The sequence below is a fragment of the Cimex lectularius genome, unplaced genomic scaffold (assembly GCF_000648675.2).
Source record: "Cimex lectularius strain Harlan isolate CLEC.00 unplaced genomic scaffold, Clec_2.1 scaffold224, whole genome shotgun sequence".
NCBI lineage: Eukaryota > Metazoa > Arthropoda > Insecta > Hemiptera > Cimicidae > Cimex > Cimex lectularius.
In genome coordinates this window covers 837,757-854,040 of record NW_019392750.1, presented here as the reverse complement: position 1 = coordinate 854,040, position 16,284 = coordinate 837,757, and positions in this window count along the sequence as shown.

Below are 16,284 nucleotides of genomic sequence, written 5' to 3'. Positions count from 1 at the left end.
TGGCAAAGATTTTTGAAAAAAAAAACACGAATTATGTGAAAAATGTTTCGTTGTTAATTCCATTAATTTGCTTCTTCACTAAAGTAACCGTTAATTGCCTTTTTTGTTTACATTCTATCTCGCGTTATGAGAGCAAATCTTAATTCCTGGAAGTAAATACATTTTACAATAGTACCTATACGTTACATTCAGTATTTCATTCAAATTGAACCGAAGTGCACATTTTTCTGATTAACAACGAGTTGACATATTCGACTTCTTTATTGGTAGTGGTGGTATTGTGCGATATGCAGTCGAGTTGCACACCCAGAAATTTCCTGATTTCCCCAGAGTAAACTACAAAACGTTTATTCGTGTGGCCCGCAATATGAGGTGATACGGATCAGTTAGTTAATAATAAGTTATGGTAAAAGTTTGGAAAAAAACAGCTATTTGGTTTACTATTTATTAATCACACTTCATGTTTGAACTGCCTTGATGATCTTCATATATTTATGTACATATATATATATATATATATAAAACGGACATGAGGTTCCCGAGAACTCTTCGTCACAAGACAAGAGGATCATTAACGTCCGCACCTGGCCTATTCGGCCTTATCGGACGTTTTGATTCTCAAGATGAGAGCTGACGCACCTCCGCATACGACGGAATGGTGTTACCGCCGCAGCATTGGTGTAGAGGTGCCCCAGCCCCTAAGAGCCAAGACAACCTCGCTCTCTGCTTGTCCACTCCGAATGGTCGGGCCCCCATTGTGCATCGGGTCGTATGCCGCACGCAAAGGGCTAACAGTCCGAAATACATCAGCCTGTTCTCCCGCGTACTCCCTAGATAGAGAAAGCGACACTATCTCCCAGAGTATTGGGGCTTCCCATAGCGTAGAAACTACCGGATCCGCCCCGGCCGCGGTTTTGTTTTTAGTGGAATTGCTAACCACCCCCTAGATGAGCACCGCCTACGGTAAAACCTCCTGTCGAGCTCATTCAACACCTGCCATGCGCATTCGAGGGACGCCATAGGCCTAGCTTAGCTAGTCCCATCCTTCGCTCCCCCAAGGGTACCACGCCGGTCATACGCACAACAATGCAAAGCATACTCGAGTCAGAGCAACCGATTCACTACCCGTTTCCATTCGCTTACTCACGCATTCGAGGGACTATTCAGCATAATCATCGCGTCCACAACGCCTATACGCTGTCGTCCGGTCAAACGTCTCCGGTGAGGCCGGAGGTAATAACGCTAGCCACGAAGGTAACAAATAGAAGACAGGCTCTGTCTAAATTCCCCCGCCGGGGGCGTCACCACGTACCACCACGAATCCGTTTCCGGTGTAACTAGGGCTGAATTTGGAAGGTTCAGTTACCCCGTGGTACAGATGGCCATACACCCTCCCCTGTCTATGCAGACAGGATCTGGTGCACTGGCCCTCGTGTCACTCTGCTAAGGCACCCGCCGCCCATGCCGACCCTTGGCCGACACGAGTACAGCTTGTGCTTTAGAGAGGTTACCACGCCCTCTGGGCTACACCTTTATTTTGTGCCCGGATACCCCCCTTGCAACCACGGGTTGGGAGGGGACACATGATAGAATGAAGGAACTCGGATTGAGAAAAGGGCCGTGGATGTGAACACGAGGTGAGCCGTTTCGGGGTCTCGAGCCTCAAACCACACTATACCACCCGTCGTTGCCGCAGCTCCACACATAGTGGGCTACGACTCCCAGGGTGGGTGAGACGAGATGACCGTTCAAGAGCTGAACAAGTCGGCCCTATCCCAGCCAGTCGTCTCGGGGGGATGAATCCGAGTCTGCGAGACCTCTCTCGCAGGTCGGATTGGGAATCTCAATCGCAAGTATCCATTCTTCACAAATAGTGCGCTCGTGGTGGGTGACCGGTTCCTCAGGCTTTCGCAGTTTCCCTTTCGGTTCCCTGCTACTCCCCGAAGGCCGAGTGTCGCTCACACCTGGGCTTGAGAGACTCTTCCTCAGGGATTCGAGCTCTGAATCGCACATTGAGGCATTGTGTTCTCGAGTACTCATCGTCAACAAGACAAGAGGATCTTTAGCGTCCGTACCTGGCACACGGCCTTATCGAACGTTTTGATTCTCAAGATGAGAGCTGACGCTCTTCTGCATACGACGGAATGGTGTTACCGCCGGAGCATTGGTGTAGAGGTTTCCCAGCCCCTAAGGGCCAGTACAACCACGCTCTCCGCTTGTCCACTCCGAATGGTCGGGCCCGCATTGTTCATCGGGTCGTATGCCGCACGCGAGGCGCTAACAGGCCGAAATACATCCCCCCGCGTACTCCCTAGAAAGAGAAGGCCACTCTATCTCTCTCTGAGTCTAGAGGCAGGGGGCACATTGAGGCAGGGGGGAGGTGTTCCATTTCTCCCCCGGCGTCAGAATCGGGAACAGCCGAACAGTCGAACTCAGATAACAAGTTACGCCTTTCGCTAGCCTGAGACCCAGAGCAGCCAGATAGCGCGGAGGCACCCATCGATACTACCCGCCGTCATAGGCTCCCATTCTTCGCAAGTGTTCCTCATGGGCCCGAAAACCCAACAAGCCTCGCAGGTTCCCCTAGGTGCCTGCTACTACTCAAGGGTTATTCCAACACCCACTCGGAAGCTTGTAGAGTCTTTCCCACACGAGTTCGGTGAGTTGAGGATTTGTTAATCAGTTGAATAATCCACGATGGTTGCCCTTTGGTGAGCGACGGGGACCCCAGGATTTCACAAGGTCACCCCTACGGGGGCCCGTTATTTTCCCAGGACCAACCGCCGCCCAGAGCCAAGAGACAGTCCTCCACCACCAAGCCATGACTACATTGGAGTATTAATAGGAGAGCGGTATGTACTCTCTTCCGTCTTTATCAACTCTCGGCGTGCGACCACAACCCTCAAGCCCTCGCAGGAAAGCCATTACGGCCAGCCACTACTACCTCAAGAGCCACAGAACGCCCACTCGAGAGTCAATTCTTCCCTTTTGCAGGCCTTGGGCCCGCACTGGAAGTATTTCTTTGCGGTTTCCATTTGGTTTCATTCTCCTTTGCAGCCAGACCGGCGATGAAGTTTTATGAATGGAAGAATCGAGATCCCTTAATATTATTCCCGCTCGCTCGACATCATTCTTTAAGGGCTGAACACAAGAGGTAACTCCTCTTCTGCGTTATCCCACTGAAACTCCAAAAGGCAACTCCCCGCCGACTTATTCGCTCTCAGTATCACCTCTGAGAGCTATTCCTCAGCGTAGAAATAAATAATTAGAAATGTTTATTCAGTCCTTATTGATTTAAAGAGAGCATTAGATAGTGTAGAATAGAATAGAAATGCTTTTTATTTCTTTTCCTCAAAATAACAACATACAAATATGAACTGTACAAAAAGCGTAAACACATTTGAGATAGCATTTGATAGTGTTAACCACACTAAACTATGGTACAAACTTTATAATTTTGGAATTAGCCAAAAATTACTACAGATTAGGTTTTTGTATGATAATGCTGTTATGTTCGTACACGGAAGGATCCCAAGGTATCTGAATGTGTGTTACAGGGTGAAGCTTTACGCCCCTTATTATTTTCTCCATTCTTGTCCGGCATCGCTCAACTCTTCACTAACTCCATTGGATTACCATTACCTCGGGGTAGAGATTTACATTTATTGATGTACGCTTATTACTTTTTGTTACAATCACCTTCTCGGAATGAAACGCAAGAAAAGGTAAATTTACTTAATAAATACTTTGCAGATAACTTTTTAACTGTTAATATCAACAAAACAATGTCTATGGTAACCATTAGATCTGGGCAATCCGATGAAGAAAGTTTGGATGTATGGAAGTGATTCTATAGCATTTCTTAAAAAAAAAAATAATAATAATAATAATAATTGTCTGGGTGAATCGTTTTCATCGTCAGCAAATTTCTCACTGGCCAGTATATAATTCTTGGGGAAAAGCACTGTAGCGACCCACTGTTATGAAAAGCGTGTAAAAGTGATAATTGGGATTCAAAGTGCCTCTTGAACGACTCTATCTCGGAAAGAGTGCTACTGTATACGTCGGAGATTTTGGCACCAAAATACACTAACAAAATTGAAAGAGGAAGCTGAAATTTTTTAAACAAATTTTACATTTCCCAAGGAGCATTCCCGACGTCAGACTAGAATGTGGAAGGGTCCATTGAAAATTTAAAGTGTTGAAAAGAATGCTTGGTAGGTGGCACACAATTTTAAGAATGTCGGACCATCACATTACCAAGCGATGTTATCTAAATTCCTTTGAGTTAATAGTTAATATTAAAATCTGACTTGTTTTAGATTAAATTTTTTATCGAAATATTTTTTTCATTCTGACTTAGAAAACGTAATATTATTATTAATAGTCTTAAATTCTGCTGCTTGAAAAACAAAATAAATGTGCCATTTCTATGTTTTGGATAGAAAGTTTCAGATTAAAAGTCTCCTCACAACATAAATGTTATTTCATTTATTATTTTATATTTATATTGCTCCTTTATTAGATAAATATACATATTTAATATAATTTCAATGTAAGTTATTCTTCACTCTTATGTTTCGTATGTTTTATGTTCGCTTTATTTACATATTATGCTGTATTATACCAACTTCCTCAGCATGCCTTAATTGGCTGAAATAGAGTAATTATAAATAAATAAATAAACTAGGCAAGGAAAAGCCGCCTACACTAATGAACCGCTGGCAAGGCTATGGAGGTTGATTAACAACCTCTTGCTGACCGGTGAGTTATAATAACAGAGGATTACAATAGATCTACTCAGGTCGAGGTGCAGAAGGCCTTGTGGCCACATCTTTTATCCTTATCCTTATCCCTATCCCTGTATTTATGTTTTAGATCGTTTTATAATTAAACAAATAGCAATTGTCATTGTTATTTTTGTTACTGAGCTCTTGAATTGAATATGTGTATAAAAAAGGAGAGTTTTTAATAGAAAGGTAAGTATGGTAGTTACAAAAAAAAAAGTTTTCCATTAAATTCTGGCCGTCCTCTGTCCTAAAAAAGGACAGCTAACAACTTGTACCTCAAAGGCGCAGCAGATGGGCCTTTCGAGAATATAAAGCCATTGGGACAAATCGGGCTTTTTAGCTCGGATTCTTGAATGGTAGTGTTTGTTAATTGTGACTGTTTATATAGCTGTGGGGCGCTGTCCATTATCGGGGCGAAACAGGCCAGCACGTGGCTTCCTATTAAGTTGTCACCTTCTTGTTTTATTGCTGGTGACAAGGCGGCACGCGTTCAACACGCGACTGTTTTCATGATACATTTCGATTGTTGCACTTTCTGACGTCTCAATTTTTTCCACGAGCCGCCCCAGCCGAACTGCGCCCTCCCCAATCGGCCGCGACCTAATATCAAAGAAACCATTGTATCAATAACACCATTTGCCCAAGGGGTATACTTAACTGTTATTCATCCCCTTCGCACGGTCACCCCTCGGTCGACAACGGACTTTCTATTTATATGCAATTAGGTATAATTCTCCCCTCTGTAATTGTTACTCCAAATAATCTAATCACCCGTTTGAATCTTTATAGACTGCTTTTTTTGTTATAGTATTAATTTGCTACTGTCACAATTGGGATGGAGAACTGGCTCCCATACAAAACCGAACACGTTTAAAATTATAATATATGTATATATATATAATATATTTATTTCATAGATGAAAAATGTCTACTTTTGGAGGTGTATTTAACAATTAAATATTATGATATTTTTACGCTTTGCCGATTCTTTGCAATTTTCAAGACCCATACATTTCTCAAAAGTTTTCTTATTTTACATTATTCTTATTAATATTCAATATGGGCACTAGATCCCAAGAGAATTTTGAGTAACGAAAAGCCACACATACTGGCCAGAGGAGGATCTGCAAGACCATATTTAGGCTCTGAAACTATTCTTGCTATAACAAAAACAAACACAGAATGGATCCAAAAAATATAAAAGAAGTGGTTACACTCCGGGGGGGGGGCGACGCAGTAAACTTGGACTGAAACAACTCTCACCAAGACAGGAAAATTCACTACTACAAAAAGGAGTCACTGGCATCTGAGAAAATAACTACAGAACATGGGCATATTCAATAATATCCCCATTTATAGGGTATGCAATGAGGAGGAAGAAACACCCACCCATATCATCTTCGAATGCCGAGCAACCGCTCAATGGAGACAATCTGGGGTACAAAGAAAACTAGAGAAAGGAATTGTAGCACCGAAAATCAATGACCCAGTACCCTTCAGGAAAAGGATTGAGTCGATTCCGCTGAACCAAAGAACTAGGAAAGTGCAATAAGCAAAAAGCCTGCAATCCTTGGGGAACAAAAAAAAACTATTTCCTAGTATCCATATCATCATCAAGCTTCACCATTCTATTGTTCAGCAGTGTCATCGCGATACGGATATCATCGCACCCTCTCTTGAAAAGTAAGCATACTGGAGCGTTTCTCGAAAAGGCTTTCGGTTTGCTCTGGAAAGTAAAAGATATCCTACCCTCTATTCACCTCCTCATCCTTAAATCTGGCCGACAGGTACTTTGAGTATTGGTCGGTTCCTCACACTCTCCTCTTTACACGGCGGTTTACTCACTGCGATGTGGAGGCAAGGTCCACGAGGATACCCCGACCTAATTTCGAGGAACAATTATTTATTCTTTTAGTTTATTAATAAAGAGCCGTATTATAAATAACATGCAACTAAAAATAAATGATTGTCCAATAACATTATCAAGCGAAGTAAAATATCTCGGTATTACCATAGGGAAGGCCTTCAACTTTACGCCGCACATTAAAAAATTAAAAGCTGCTGTGCAATTAAAGTATAACAGCCTAGCCAGACTGAGTATGGCAACGTGGGGCAAAAATTTTAGAAATTCCGTCATTTTGTATAAGTCCGTTGCCCTTAGTGTAATCCTGTACGCTGTCCCTGCATGGGGTCGTAATCTAAGCAAAGCACAATTATCAATTCTCCAAAGCACACAAAGAGCTGCACTCCTTATGTGCACCAAAGCTTATAGGACCGTCTCAAATGACGCGTTACATGCCACATCTGGGCAAACGCCAATAAGGTTGGAGATAAAAAAGAGAATAGGATTCTATGATTTGAGCAAAGGCAACAGTAATGGACATGCCACTGACATAGTCGAATCTGTACTAACAGAATGGGAAGATATTTGGCAAAATAGCTCAAAAGGAAGAACCACCTTCAAGATGATACCATCCGTAAAGAACCGAATCAAACAGACTTTCCTGCATGTTAACTTCACCACTGCACAATTTCTTACCGGCCATGGCGATTTTAAAAAGAAACTATTTTTTTAAAAGAAAGCTCGATCCCTTTTGTGTTGCGGAGCTGAAGAAGAGACAAAATATATAACAACAGCCCTGCAAATGTCGAGTTAGAACCTAGTCCGTAACTCAGTAAATTGCATGCGTTGTGTGTTAAATGGTTAAAACTTTTTCTAATAGGAGTCTCCTCTCAAAACCAACTTCTCGTCCCAAGATTTATGGGGAGTCCAACTTGAAAAAATGGCCGTTTTTTGTTGCATGAGTGGACAACCCTCTGGCTAACTTTTTATAAATACAATCTAATCTTTGATTATAAACAATAATTTATAATAAAATAATAATTTATTTTTTATATATTTTAATTTTTAATAAATGGGCCCTGATGATGGCACTATAAGTTGCCCAAAGCTTGGTGAACCCAACAATTAGTTTTCTTCTTTCTTCACCTGTCTAATGACCTCCATGAAGATTGAAACTCCACATTTATTAATATAGTTTATTATTTTTATTTATATTATAAACTATGACGATCGAACTCCAGTTCATCACTCCTATATAGGCTTCACTCTCACAAGTTAATTCATAGGAAAAGAAAGGTTTATTTTAAAATAGTTTGATTACTTTCTTTTAATGTTAAAAATAATTCTAATTGTTTTACAATAAAGGAAGAATACGTACAATTTTTGTTCTTCTTATTGTTAAATATCGTAACGACCCATTGAGGATATTCCCATTTGATTTCCGAAAAAAGGGAGGAAAAAACCTTTGTAAGATATGACGTCCGGTGAGGGAAGGTTTTTATAAGATCAGGTCATTTATTCTCTCGTAATTGTCCCGATAAGGAGCCGAAGGAAATAACTTATTGGAGTCGGATTCGGGAAGGAGGAACACGGAAGGTGAAGTAAGGGAGATCTTCAGAACCACCGGCACTGGAAAGGGAGAAAATTCGTTCGACCGTGAACAATTCCTCCTCCGTATCTGAAAAAAGATCATCCTTCATCATTTCACTCTTTTCCCTTTGGCCCTGGTCCGCAACCCTCCGTGAAAACAACATTTCTGAATCGATTCTCATCCTGTTTGAGAAAACAGACATAAAAGTTTAAATTGAATGTGGGAATAGTTTGTTAAACTTTTAACAAAGATTCTTGAGCATTTAATACTTTTTTAAAGTTATCAAACGTTTTAAAATATATTGATTGTATCTAGATTATTGCGTATCGACGAAAACTGACTTGACGCTCTCTAAGGAACGATACTATGCGACGAAGCAGGAGCCCAGAAATGTTTTTAGCAATATTCCAGTCTTAACAAAATTCAATCCCTACAATCCATAATTCTTCGCACAATAGTTTATGCTCCATTCTACTTCACCAATCATACTATCCACTCAGATATCGGTGCCCTACGTCCCAAACCTAGCTCAGTCCGGCTACAATAAATTTCACTTCAAACTATCCTCACATGACAACTCTGAGTTTATTTAATTCACAGCCTGTCCAGTTCAACCCTTCGTTCCAACCCTCTTAGAAGACTGGAGCGCAGGTGGCTTCGCGACCATCTGATTTCGTAACTTCAGCAACTCTATGGACATCACGCCATGATGGCCAATTACGGCCACTTTCACTGGATGGTGGCAGTTCAAATCAATCACGCCAGACATATAATTGTGCATACAATGTTGTGTATGTGCATGTGTAATTGTATATAAATGTAAATACCATAATTTTGCTTGTTGCATTTTGTATACAGTTGTTAAATAAATAAAAAGGCAATGCTGCCTGTTGAAGAAATTCTTCTTAGTTATGTGAACATAAGGTTCCAACGAACCTCTCCAAAGTATCCAAGAAAGGGGGGGAAAGGGATGAAAATATTTCATCTCGTCCACCAATATCAAATAAATCTTATTTGTTAGCTGGAAATGGTCGATATGATGTCTGATCATAGTTTCCTTGGAAATTTCAAGCATCTCAGGTCTGCCTTATGAGTTGCATCTGGTTACTCTGGCAAAGAAGAAAATTTTTAGAGAGGACTTTAATGTCACAACAACTTTTCATTTTGTCCATTCTTATATGCGGCATGCAACAACTGCACGACGTCTTTCCTAAATACTGTTGGAATTACAATTATGTAGTACAACATGAACACGACGCAATCTTGCTCCAATGTTAGTTTTTTAAGACTATGAAAGTAGGTTCGAGAAAGGGAGGCACATCCTTTGGCCATCTAACGCTATTTAGCCATATTCCGAGATAACCAAAGCACCTCAACACGCTCAAAGCTAACGTCCACGTCCAGGGTTGATTCCAATTTTCCATTGTCAAATTACCTATTTTATTAATAGCATTATTTAGTATGTTTTTCGTAGTACGAAACCGCCGAGAAGATGTAACACGCAATGTCGGCACAGCTGCTAACTTTAGGTCTTCTTAGGATTACCACAAGAAAACAAAATTCGGAGGAGAGACGCGGTGCGAGATCCCTATTAATTACGGAGTTTCACTGGGTTCCTTACTCAGCCCTCTCTGATTTTCAATATATTACTCTTTATTATTATCCATTATTAGTCATTATTAGTTTGCATAATTTTTATCTGTTTGCGGACGACGCCTCCGTAATCGTCGCGGGAAGCACTTCTGATGAGTATGACTGAAAACTAAGTACACAATAGATAAATCGGGACTTAGGTTTCGAAGAATGGTCTTACTCTTAATAAAAAATCAGTAACTGTCAGTTTTAGCGTTTCCTTGATCTGTCGTCTGCTGTTACTTTGGTAGATGGCGAAAATCTCCATTGAACCCAGTCTCACAAAGTGTCCTTATCCAAGTTAACATGGGAGGAATATATTTTCCAACTGTAACTTAACCTCGCTCGTCTTTGCTTTGCTGTAAGAATGTTTAGGCAATCGACAATTGCGAATGAAATCAGAGTGATTTATACAAGCTGTTTCAAGCCAATCCTTAATTACAGCCTGATTTTTGGGGGCTTTAGCTCATACTTTATAAGGTTTTTCTAATTGACAAAAAGAATTATGCGTGTTATGTCCTGGGCTGGTCATCGCGACTGGAGTAGAGAGCTTTTTAAATTCTTGTTTTTCATCAACGAGTTATCCACAGCCAGTTTTAATAATTTTAAAATGTAATAATTATTTTTTTACTAAATTTAACCGATTTAAGTTATGTTTTAATTCAAATTTCGTTTTATTTTAAAGTCGCTTTTTTGGTGCCTAGATTTGTTTTTGCGACTTGTTTAGAAACTTGCCAATGGCTTTAAAGACGTCCGTATTATTTTTCTATAATCAATGGATGATCCGAGTATCAGTTGTAACCTATTAAATACAGCCTAGCGCTCTGACTGCATTAAAGGGCGAACCATGATGTGTTCCATCGTTTCAGTTTCATGACAGCTACATTTGTTGTTGTTGCTTTATTTTATTTTTATTCAAATATGCCTTACATAGGTCATGATTGGATTTTAATCTACACATTATTCTGCACGATTTTTTTTTATCAAACCTTCTTCTGGCACAGCATGATTTGGTAGGTTCTGTTGGATTTAAATTTTTATAAAAAAGGCCTTTTTCCACTTTGTCATCCTTTAACTTGCCAACACATTATACTCCGTTTTTGTTTGTTGACCTCATTTAAGTCTATATATGGAATTCTCAAGTTTATATTTTTACCATTTAAAGTCGCTTCCTTCGCTAACTTGTCCATTTTTCATTCTCTATTATACCACAATGAGCCGGTGACCATAAAAACTCGATATTTATGTTTCTTTCCTTGCATTCCTATATCAGTTTTAAAATAAAATATACAGTATTATACATACGATTATTTAACGTTTTGCACCGATTTGAGCTTATCGCTTTGCACTTCGGCAGTCAGAAATAATTACAATATTATTTATATTTCCAATTGTTAAAGAATATTTAAGAGCTTCTTCAATAGCGGTTAGTTCGCTTGTAAACACTTGCAAGTTTAGGCAATTTGTATTTTCTTATTTTTCGGATTCTAGATCTGGGCATTGTACCAAGCGCAATCGACGTCTTCATTTATTTTTGATCTATCTGTAAATATTTTATATGCCCAAGGCGTTACGTTATTGAAGAGCTCTTCTGTAAATATTTGGTTTGTACATGATGATAGTTTTATTTCAAGCTAACTGATCCCGTTATTATGGCAAAATATTTATGTATTTCTCAGATCTCATGCCTATGACCGACCGATGAATAGTCCTATGACTCTTTTGAATTTAGCCTTCTCTGTAGCAGCAGGGTTGATTTCGCATAAGATTACTGTGACTTGCCCCTCCCCCCCATCCAAGAGTTTATTGTCTTCTCCTTTTGTCTTTTTGACTACATTCTGTGATGGTGTATTCTGTGTTTTTCGTATCATAGGAATAGATACAGGGTCTACATATGGTCTTGCAGATCCTTTTTTGTCCAATGTATCTGCTTTTTCGTGACTAAAATTCCCTTGGGTTCTGTACGGAATATATCTAGTTGTTGTGTTTGATCAGATTTTGGAGATTTTGGGTGCATTCACTGACTAGTTTTGATGCTATTTTTTTACATGCTAATGTGCTATCCAATCTTATGAGGTTTTTCGCAAGTGTAACCTGTTTTAAGATTTTTCAAGGCACAAACGTTGATTGCATGTATTTCAACTTGAAAGACCGAGGTGTGCAGCCTTAATGAGCAGAGACCGGATTTTTATGCAGTAAAAAGTGCCAAAATATGCAAAATATGCAGTTGAAAGACCGGAAATATGCAATAATACGTATTAAACATGCAATGATATGCAGTAAACAAGTTAGTTTTTTTACTATCCTAGTAAATTTAAACAGAAATGTAGATAATTAAATGAAATACATATTAAAACTTTTTTTTAACGAGGGTATTTCAACTACGAGGTTATTTGAACCCTCGGGGTGCCGGTGTTTTGGAAAAAAAGTCCATTTGTAAGTATATCGGGTTCGAATGCTGGACCGCTGGATACTTACAAATGGTAGTAGGTCAATAGGTAAGCTTCGGCCACCGACGCCCCGTGGAGTTTATTTACATTTAACAAAAATATTTTCTCACTTACATAATTAAATTATATATTTTATACTAATTGAGTATAATTAATGTAATAAACAAGTAGTTCTCTAAATTGTCTTCCGTGAAATAATGCCTACGGCCACTTAAAATTTTTGAGAATATTGAATATTGAAATAAGACCTAAGAAGGGGTTGGTCCAATTGGTCGGCATTTTTAGAATCTTCTCATCCCGTCGTTGCGGCCTGTTTCAGCTTTCTTCGAATAAACCAACTTTTCATCAACTTGTTATTTTTTTACAGAACTTTTTTATCCATCCCCAGAAAACCAATATAGAATTTTAAACATTTTGTCAGTCTTGTATCAGCCTTTGAGCAGTCAACATCATCTTGTTATCTCTCCAAAGGATTAACTCGACTATTTCTCTCTACTTTCTCTCAGGGAGTATTTAAGTTATTTCTAGCATTTTTTCTTTTCAATTTTGTCCTTCCATTCGGTTATATATATTTTCCTATCTTTTATTATTTTTTCCTTTTTCTCATTTTAAACACAACTGTAGTAAAGTTGCAAAACAGGAATGAAATGGACTCTTCTCTCGAGACAAAACCACCTGACCCACCAAACAACCTAAAAATAATGGGAAAATGGTGCAGAAAATTCTTAGTTATGTCCCTAGAATCTGGAAAGGACATTTCTTTCAATAATTTCAGCCCATTTAAAGTATGCAGGTTTATAAAAAGTTATGCCCCCAAAATTGTCTTAAAATTTCTACGGAATGGAACCATCCTTCTTGACATTAACTGCAAAAACGATTTCATAAATATTCAAAATATCAAAACCTACGAAAATATAAATGTGAATTTCACCCTCCATCGTTCACTAAACTTTTCAAAGGGTGTTGTGTTCATTCCTGAATTGTTACATTGCTCTGAAACAGAAATACTGTCTGAACTCGAACCTCAAGGCGTCATTAAGATTGAGAGAATGAAGAAAAACATAAATGGAAAACCTGTTCCCACCCCAACTTTATTCCTTACATTCCAAAAACCTGACATTCCTGAAAAAATAATTCTCGACTTCCTTCAGATCAGAGTGCGCCCCTTTACACCTAACCCGATGTTGTGTTTCTCATGCTTTAGGTACCGTCATTTAAGTAAATATTGCAAAACCAAAAATTGTGGAAATTGTGGGGATACTAATCATGAAACCTCTGAATGCTCAAATTCATCCCATTGGATAAATTGTTCAGGACCTCACCCGGCTTTTAGCCGCCAATGCCCCGTATTTATTGCTGAAAAGAAAATTGAAAACATCCGAAAAAACGAAAAAGTTTCATTCAAACAGGCCGAAATCCTTTATAAACAACAAACGTCACCTCAAGAAAGACTAAATGTTCTATATTCCCAAATAGCCTCATCTTCAAAATCCCAACCTATCCCTCATCCTCCTTCCCCCACTCAAACACCTCCCTTTGTCCCTCATCTTCTTCCCTTCCGAACCTCACCTCCCAAAATCTTAAAATTGAATCCCTCGTCGAAGAGATTGCTAAACTCTCAAAACTTGTGCATTTTCTTGCAGGAAAATGCCTAACACCTCAATTCAAACCTGAAGACAAACAAGCGAACTGTTGATTTCTGTCCCCACTAGCTCCATTAACCCTCCTCTAATTGTATCCCCTCAACTCTCAACTCTCAACTCCCACAATCAACAAGAATCCTCCCAAAAAACTCGTTACGGCAAATATGTCTAAATCAACCCTCAACCTGGACAGCTGTAAACGCCCAGTCTCACAAGGCTCAAACAATTCAATCCATCCCTCCCAAAACAATGTCAAAACCCCAAAAACAAGTAGTCCAATACAAAATAACTACAATAGTTACACATCATGTAAAACATTTCTTTCCTTTCTAAAAACATTTAAAGTACTGCAAAGTTAATCAGTAAAACTAAAACTGTCATTATTAACAATTTCAAAAAATATAAATCGACAAAATATACCCTTTTGCAACATCCCAATATTTAATCCTACCACACAATGAAACATCTTCATTTTCTTCAATGGAATATTTCTGGCTTAAACTTTCATCGCAATGATTTACAATATATAATTAATGAATTTGACCTATCTGTTGCAAGTATTCAGGAAACCCACCTTAAAGTCTCCGATAACTTCACACTACGCAATTACGAAATTATTAGAAAAGATTGTTCCTCTGGCAAAATTGCATGTGGTGGTGTGTGCCTCCTGATTAAAAACACCCTCACTTTTCAAGCTCTGTCCTTATCTTCCCATCTTCAAGTAGTCGCTGCTAGAATCCTCTCTCCTAAACCTATGTCTATATGTTCCATTTATATCCACCCACAACACAAACTCTCATCTGATGAACTTGAAGATCTTTTCCACCAACTCCCTCCCCCGGTAGTACTGCTTGGAGATTTCAATGCCCATAACATTCTTTGGTACGGGGAGTATACAAACAACAATGGCCGTAACTTAGAAACCTTTATCGATAAAAATCACCTTAACATCTTAAACAAAAGCTCTCCCACCCATTTCAGTGCCCGGTCGGGCACTTCCTCGAGAATTGATCTCAGTATTGTCAGTCCCGCCCTTCAACCTTATTTCACCTGGTACGCCCTCACAGACTCTTTTGGCAGTGATCATTTCCCTATCCTCATCCGATTAACAATTAAAAACAATTTATACTCCAAACCCAGCAGCTGGCAACTACACAAAGCTAATTGGAACAAATTCCGAGACAATGTACAACTTGATGATCTTGACCTTGATGAAAACAACATTGACGTCATAATTAAAAATCTAAACAATAAGATCATTAAAGCTGCCGAAACTTCCATCCCAAAATCAACAAAGTGCACCTACCCTACCAAACAACCAGTCCCTTGGTGGACACCTGAATGCTCCCCAGCAATATATGAACGCAAGAGAAGTCTGAGGAAATTTCTCCGATGTCCTTCTTCCGCTAATTATGAATCTTACCTCTCTGCCAAAAAACGAGCTCGAAACACCACTCTGAATAGTAAAAAACAATCTTGGGCAAATTTCCTAACGAAAGACAACCGTCATACACCCGTCAAAGAATTCTGGTCCACTGTAAATAGAATTATGGGACATGGCTTCTCCCCTCCTGTTGCTGTTCTTAAATCCGGTAATCTATTGATCACTGACACCAAAGACATAGCTAATCTTTTAGCTAAGTCGTTCCATGAAACCTCTCTTACATCCAACTACTCCCCAGACTTTCAAAAAATAAAATATAAAAAGGAATCTTCACCATTCTTGTCAGTTACTCCTCACAATAATGACCCTTTAAACTTTCCCTTTTCCTTTTCTGAATTTTCCCTCGCCCTTTCATCAAGAAAAGACTCTGCTCCAGGACCAGATGGTATTAAGGTTGGAATAATCAAAAATCTATCACTTCCTGACCAAAAACTTATATTAAAGATTTTTAATAAAATTTTCACCGAAGAAAAATTTCCTTCGTTGTGGAGTAAAGCAATAAATATTCCAATCCTAAAAAAGAATAACCCCCCCTTTTAGCTTCTAGCTATCGTCACATTGCTCTCACCTGCTCCTTGAGTAAACTCCTTGAAAAATTGGTATCTCAAAGACTAAATTGGTTTCTGGAATCACATCTATTGTTACCCCCTCTCCAGAGTGGATTCCGGAAAAAACGAAGCACCACTGACAATCTTGTCTTCTTAGATAGCTACATAATGGATGCGTTCCGAAAAAAAGAAAAGGTTCTAGCTGTGTTTCTTGACATTGAAAACGCCTTTGATTGCACCTGGCGGCGACTGATTCTGGATATACTTGTTGATTTTGGTATCTCTGGCAACAGATCTTTTAGGGTCCTCTGTGGTAACATCCTATCTGAAGAATATACCCAAG